The following is an 8,363-nucleotide window of genomic DNA, read 5'->3' on the forward strand; positions in this document are numbered from 1 at the left end:
GGAAGAGACAAGTATAATAATAAAATGCTCCAGATTTTATTATTTTTAAATTTTCTACAAAGTAGGAGTTTAGATTACTTTTGAAGACAAATTACATTTCTAATTTATTTTTTTTTAATTTATTTTTTATTGGTGTTCAATTTACTAACATACAGAATAACCCCCAGTGCCCGTCACCCATTCACTCCCACCCCCCGCCCTCCTCCCCTTCTACCACCCCTAGTTCGTTTCCCAGAGTTAGCAGTCTTTACGTTCTGTCTCCCTTTCTGATATTTAAAAAAGACATTTAAATGGGACTTTTGGTTATTCAAAAGTAAAGGACAAACTTTATTGTGGAATGGTACTCTTTAAGAAAATGTGTGGAAAACCAGTAAGATAAAATTTTCTAACTAAAATGTATTCTTAGAGGAAAATCTCATTAAAGGCTGCATTTTGTAGATAGAGGATGATCTAGACTATTACTAAAAGTCTGGAAAAGTTGGGGAAAGCCCTTTTACCCAAAGTGTGACAACACAAGAGTCTGATTTATCTACATGATAGGAGATAGTGTGCTTGGAACCCAATCATTCTAAGGTATTACCTCTATGGGCATGTCTGCTACGACAATAAGCAGATAAAGGATACTGTAATATTTTACTTCTTATAAGACTTATGATATCAAAAATAATGAAAGAACCAAGATGTCAAAAAAATTCAATCTATTTTAAAAACGGAGGTAAAAACACCTGATCCAGTGTCTCTCAAGCTCATGAGTAAATTGCTACATAAAAGTGTAATTGATAAAAAGATAATATGGGCAGCCCGGTGGCTCAGTGGTTTAGCATTGCCTTCAGCCCAGGGCCTGATCCTGGAGACCCGGGATCAGGTCCCATGTTGGGTTCCCTGCATGGAGCCTGCTTCTCCCTCTGCCTGTGTCTCTGCCTCTCTCTCTTTCTCTCTCTCCCAGTCTCTCATGAATAAATAAATAAAAACTTTTTTTAAAAAAGATAATATATCACCAACAACGAGATTTATTCTAGGAATGCAGAAGTGTTTTAACTGAAAAAAATCAATAAGTGTTGATATATATCAACAGAAGTAAAGAATAAAAACTACATGGTCATCTTGATATATGCAAAGAAAATATTTCAAGTAGTTCAACATCAATTTACAATAAAAACTCATAACAAACTTGGTAAAAGAATGGATCTGTCTTAATTGGATAAAGTATTTATGAGATTTTTATAACAAATTGCACACTTTATAGTGAAGTGATGAAAAATTTTCCATGAGACCAGTAATAAGACTTTTTTTTTTAAGACTGTTCTTATTACTTATCTGCTATTGCTGCTTTTACTCAGTACCCCACTAGGCATTACCAATATAAGGCATTAAAAATAAAAGCAAAATAATTAAAATTTCAGACGTAAGACTCATTATTTTCAGATGACTTGGTAATACACACACAAGACCAAACCAAACAAAAGCAATCTGCACTCAAATAATTTGAATTAAAAAGCAAACTCTAAAAAAATAAAAAATAAAAAAATAAAAATAAAAAAACAAACTCTAGATACAAATTAAATGTATAAAACCAACTGCATTTTATCTTCCAAAATGAAAATTGGAACATAAAAATTTTAAAACAAAATCAATTATAATGACACCTAAGAAACAACGTCATCAGGTATAAATCTAAAAATATATACATATGGAAGTACAAGCATAACTGAAAGGAATCAAAGTAGATGTCAAAGAAATCAAAGGGACAGACCATGGTCATGAATTGTAAACCTCAATAGTATAAGAATGTAAATTCTCTCCAAAGTGATCCAGAAACACAATACAAATTTCAGTAGGTTTTTTGGTGTAAGTTGAAAAGTTTATCCTAAAATTCACACAAAAATGAAAAAAGCTGCAAATGGCCAAGACAAACTGAAAGAAGAACAGAGCTGGAAAAATTACACTAACATATTGCTAGACATTAAAAAGTTATAGCAATGAAATACTATAGTTTTGGGACAAGGACAAATAGACCAGTGGAACAGAATTGAAAATCTGAAAACAGATATATAGATTTTCATAGATCAATTGATTGGTCAATCTATTAATCTATCTATGGATCTGCTTCCAGATTTTCTATCTATGAACATCATTTATTTATCTATATCTATTTATCTATATCCATCTATCTCTATCTATCTATCTATCTATCTATCTATCTATCTAGTCATCTGAATGACAAAATGACATCCTAGAGCATGGTGGAGAAGAAAGAGTTTTCTGGAAAGAAAGGCCTTTTCAATATGGGTTCTGGATCAATTCGAAAACAATAGAAAAAAATCTTGGGGGGATGCCTGGGTGGCTCAGTGGTTGAGAGTCTGCCTTCAGCTCAGGACATGATCCCAGGGTCCTGGGATCAAGTCCTACATCAGGCTCCCCACAGGTAGCCTGCTTCCCCCGCTTCCTACGTCTCTGCCTCTCTCTCTGTGTCTCTCATGAATAAATAAATAATCTTTAAAAAAAAAATGAAAAAAAAATTTTGATCTCAGGCTCACACCATACCCAACAATCAAACTCAGTTGGATCATAGATCTAAATATGAAATGCAAAACATGAAAACTTTCATAAGAAAATTTCTTCATGACCGACGGTAGGCAAGAATCTTAAATAAGATTCTAAAAAGGTTAAAGAAAATGGAAAAAAATAATAAAATTGGAGCATGGTAAAACAAACAATTCCTGTTCTTCAAAAGAAAAAAATCTTTAAGGATTAAAAGGCTAAACTATATAGCATGTATAAAAATTTATTTATTTTTTACTAAGAATATATATATAGAAAATATAAGTAACGCCTACAAACCAGTAAGAAAATATAAACACCACAATAGGCAAAAGAAAACATCAGAAAAGAAACATATGATCTGTGCATTTTCCTGTATGCATTCTATAGTCCAATAAAAAGTTCAAAGTTTTTTCAAAGTTCCATATTTGAGTGATTCTGAATACAAATATTCACAATGATTCAGAGTTAAACATTTCTTCTAACCATAGAAGAAGGAACTTTAGTAGTTATCATATAAATACTTGTTAAAACTGAAAAGAGATATACTGCACACTTACCAATATAATAAAGCTTAAAAAGAGAGGTAATGCCAAATGTTGGAGAGGACAATAATCAAATGATATTCTTATCGCTTGGCAGAAATTGCTAGAGAAACTGAAGACACATATGCAAATATTCTGCAATTCCATTCTTAGACATGTACCCAACAGAAGGGCACACAAGTGTTCACCAAATGACAATGACAGTGTTCAAGGCTATGCTATTTGCCATAGCTCCCAACTGGGAATATCAAATGTCTGTAACAGTAGAATAGAAAAATAAATTATGGCATATTGACACAACAGATTACTACACAGTGATGAGAATAAAAGGATAACTAAAGCCATAACATGGATGGATCTCACAGGCATATTTGAAGAACCAGATGCTAAACAATCCTTGCTGCATGATTCCACTTACATCAAGTTTAAAAAAAAAAAAAATCGGATAGTGGTTATCCCTGGAAGCTAATGGTTAGAAGGGAGAAAGAAGAAATCTCCTGGATGCAAATAATGGTTTGTTTCCTCACCTGGGTGAAGGTTCCACATAGAAATCATATTTTGTGAAAAAAAAATCAAGCTGTACATATGATCTGGGCATTTTCCTGTATGCATTTTATAGTCCAATACAAAGTTAACTTCAAAAAAAAAAGTTAACTTCAAAGTTTTTTTCCAAAGATCCATATTTGAGCGATTCTGAACACTGATATTCACAATGATTCAGAATTAAAGATTTCTTTTGGAAATATCCTCGCTTTTCAATGAGGAACAGAAACTTCCTGCTGCAAGTATTCTTTCTGGTCAAGTATTCCAGAATGAAAATGGAATGCCAGTCCACATGTGAATTCAATATACTGGAGTGACAATGGACTGGAGGCACTGTGAAGTTCCAGAATATAATTTTTTTATCTGAAGGTCTCAATGTTGACTTTTGCTTTACCATTTCCTAAATGGAAATTTATAAGTGCACATGCGTGCCTGGAGCATACTCAGCACTGTTGATTTACAATGACCAACGTCCTTGGAGAGCGATCATTCTTTACTATCCCAGCTGCTCTGAGAGTTTTATGTTCTTGCCTAGCTCTCTCCATGGATGGTTTTTCAATGCTTACTAATACAATTCCTTACTGTCTTAGAATTGATATAAATATGCCTTGTTCCTTTATCTTATTAGTATATTTATTATCTGGAGGCTTAAAAGTACAGTTAGTTGTTTTTAAATCTTATTTAATTGAAAAGGGTATAATGGGGGGTGTAGCCAATATTCTCTTAAGAGGAGCGATCAAAGTTCTTGTTAATTGTTAATTATACCTACCACTGAAATTGCATTTTTAAATTGACTAAGCCTTTTGAAGGACAGAAAGGAAGACATTAAGGCAAGTAGTTATGTTTGGAGCCCCTTGCTAGCCTAGGGGGAAGTCCCACCTGACTCTACTTGAAGCATAGTGTCTAAGCACAACTAACTCAGAATGAGCAAGAATCTTCTCTAGAAAGATGAAATTTTCTTTTTGCATTTCATTACTTGGCTCCAAGTTGAATTCAGAGTGGGTTTTTCAGCATCTTGTAACATCTTTACAAAGTAGATAAATCCCAGGATAAACATTAAAAAAAATGTTCCAACATGCTACATAGTTTATAAAAAAGACTCCAATATTACAATAGCTCTTCTCTACATATTTTGGGTATAATTGGTTTAGTAAAAGGCACTAAAGTTTGGGGTTTTTTTGTGGTAGTTTTGGGATCCATTAACCTTAAATCCTATGTGAGTAAATCTGAAATTATGAAATGTTTCCTTGGTCTTTTGTGATTTGAAAGCTATTTTTAAAGATACACCTGCTAAATCTATTTCTGAGGCACTTCATTGCAAAGCAGAAAAATCATAAAGTATCTCTTTGTATCTGTTTACTTTAGCAAATCATAAAGGCAATTCTTCTCTTCTCTATAACACTTCAGCACTATGTGTATATGAAATATTTCATTAACTTTAAAGGAACTACATGTACAAAGGGAACCAATTTGGCCTTCATTTATGCAAAATATTTGTACAGTTCCATAAAGAAACTTCCCATGGACAGAATTACTCAGTCCATGAAGTGGGTATATAACTAAGGATAGTCATTCAACACCTGAGCGTTTCCTCTATACAGAAATAAAAAATGAGTCAACTACAATCTATTCCCTCAGGGGGAGACAGATATGCAAATAATGAAGTATGGCACATTAACACAAGGCGGTGGATATGCAGACATAAAGTGCAGTGAGAAACGTAATCTCTGGGATATCAGGAAATCTCACAGTGTCACTCCAAGTGATCGAAATCTCAGGGAGTTTTACCTGGGACTTGAGTTCCCCCCAAGATTCTCCTTGGGGGCTTTCCGAGCACAATGAAGTGCACTCAGACCTTCAGGCTGGTCCCCAGAACAGCTTGCTTATTAAACCTCTGGCCTCTACCTGTATCTGCAGCAGACATTCCAGCAGTCCTCCAAGCAGATTAATTTACAGGTATTATGTGCCTGAGTGATTACCTCAGTTCACTCTTATGGGAAATTACAGTGTGATTCAAAGGGGTTTACAGAGCCAGAAATAGATGAGGATTTTTTTCTCATATTAAAATTCAGGGCATTGGAGTATACTAAATTACATCTTTCCTTCACAACTTTTGTCTAGCACAACATTCAAGAAACCCTTTGATCTAATTCAAAAGTGAATGGCACATTGACATGCAATGTCCCCACTAGCTCGTAGCTCTCAAGGCTTTCATCTCTGAGTAACCATAGATAAATTTAGCTCATTATATCAGGACATTATATCAATGCATTCATGATCTATTTCTCTATTAGAATTAATAGCTCTTATATTTAGAAGGGCACAGAAGCTAGGGAAACACACATACTGTAAATGAATAAATATATAAATCCTATTCTGTGATAACTTTTTGATGTGCAAAATGCTGATGTATAACACTTCATTTTATCTTACCAACATGATAAGAATTGTTCAGCTTTACAGATGGAAACTGGGGTGCAGAGAGATTCTATTAATTTACCTTACTAAGATAGCAAATGTCAGATCTTGGATTTGAACTGAGTTCTCTTTGGCTATAAAAACCACATGTTTGGGGCACCTGGGCAGCTCAGTTGATGAGTGGCTGACTCCAAATTTCAGCTGAGGTCATGATCCCAGGGGTCCTGGGATCAAGTCCCACATCCGGCTCTGTGCTGAGCATGGAGTCTACTTGAGCGTTCTCTCCCTTTCTCTCCTTTCTTTCCCCCGCCCTCTCTCGCTCTCTCTCAAGTAAATAAATCTTTAAATATATACACACACACACATGCTCTTTTCTAAGTAGAGACATATTGTGGAGCCTAGGAAAGCATTTCTCTTACCAAGACCAATAGATGACTAGTGTCAGAATCACCTGGGCTGCCTATTAAAACACAGATTCCTGATTTCTACCCCCAACCAACTGGTAATTACCATTTGGTAATTTACCAGACCAAATTGGTAATTTAACCAATTGCTCAAGTGATTCTTATTCAAAGTTAAAACTTGAGACCGCTGCCTCCACTAAATATTTTTTGATAGTTACTCAAAACACTTAAATTTAAATTACTGCATTTGTTGAGGTTACTGACCCCCTCAGTCTACCTCTTCTTTTCTGGGGCAGGGAATACAAATGTTAAACATTTTTTTTTTAAAGAATTTATTTATTTAATCACAGACACAGGGAGAGAGGGGGCAGAGACACAGACAGATGGAGAAGCAGGCTCCATGCAGGGAGCCTGATGTGGGACTCGATCCCGGGTCTCCAGGACCACACCCCAGGCTACAGTCGGCGCCAAACCGCTGCACCACCGGGGCTGCCCAATACAAATATTATTTAAAGATCCCCACATGGCAAACCATTTAACAATCATTATCCACATTCTGACTCTTGGATATACAAGCAAAATTCTAGTAAAAGCTTTCCTTCAAAAGATTTTGTTATTTATTTACTAGTTATTATTTACTAAAACTAGAATAGGCAATCTGAAGAACACAGATAATCCTCCTGGATATTGGCCAGTTATATTTTGGACAATGTTGACTTTAACTGCAGAGGATAGAATCAGCTGAAGCCTAGACATACCTCTCATATGTCTATTTGGACCTTCACATACTATTACCTACATTTAAAACAAATCATTGAATGTAGCTTCTTTGAATCCCTTGGATAGTGGCTTCTTTGAATCCCTTGGATAGTACCTATTATCCCAGAAATGTGGGACAAGGAGGCTTCCATTAGAAGTATTCTGAAATAAATTACGGTAGATCTACCCAATCTCTGTTGCTTTTACCATGTAGAATTTTGACTGGAAGGAAACAAATTCAGGAGCAGCAAATAATTTAAGAAGCCCACTTATTCATAAAATACTTACTGAGCAATTATCATGTGCTGGCACAGATGCTAAATGGTAGGTCTAAAATTACTAACTCCCTGAAGCCCTCAAATAGTTCAGACAGTGCATTGGGAGCACTAAAGAAATATGTGGCATCATCTTTTTATCAGAAAGTTTATAAGAGTAATAGGACAAAATTTATACATATGAAAGAATTATAAAATAATCATGTTCAACTTAGAGATACTGAATAAGAGTTCAAAGGGAGAAGTTTAATATGTTTCAAATGCTGGATACTTTATTGATTGAATATTTACATTATTTTTATTTTCATGCAAATTGTATAATCTGATTATTACAACTGACATTTTTAAATGAAGTCAAGGTAGTAATGAGTAGTGATTATATGATTATATATATTATATATAAATATATATATAATCATTACAATCAATACACAGTAGTTGCAGCTGTAGTACTTTTTCAAATACCCAGCCAAGTAAAATGTAGAGTTGGATTTCAAATCCAGTTTATTTCCCAAATATACATGTGTTCTTTGTGCTAAACCACAATCTGAATCTTCCTCCCAGACAAGAAGGGAGAAGAGATTAATGTGACTTGAAGTACTCAGTAATCTTTGTAGAAGCAGGAAGGAATAAAACTGAATATTAAATTGGACTTTAAACTTTGGAGCTTTCATATACAGTAATTATCCTCTCCCTCCAAAATAAATAAAGAGATCAGTAGGTAGGTAGGTAGGTAAGTAGATAGATAGATAGATAGATAGATAGATAGATAGATAGATAGATAGATAGATGATAGGGCCATCCCAGGGCCAGAATAGCACAGATCTTCCTATCTTTCTTCTATAAGAAACACTGCAGCCCATTTTCACATGAAGTCA

This window comes from Canis aureus, chromosome 18, assembly GCF_053574225.1.
Source record: "Canis aureus isolate CA01 chromosome 18, VMU_Caureus_v.1.0, whole genome shotgun sequence".
Classification (NCBI taxonomy): domain Eukaryota; kingdom Metazoa; phylum Chordata; class Mammalia; order Carnivora; family Canidae; genus Canis; species Canis aureus.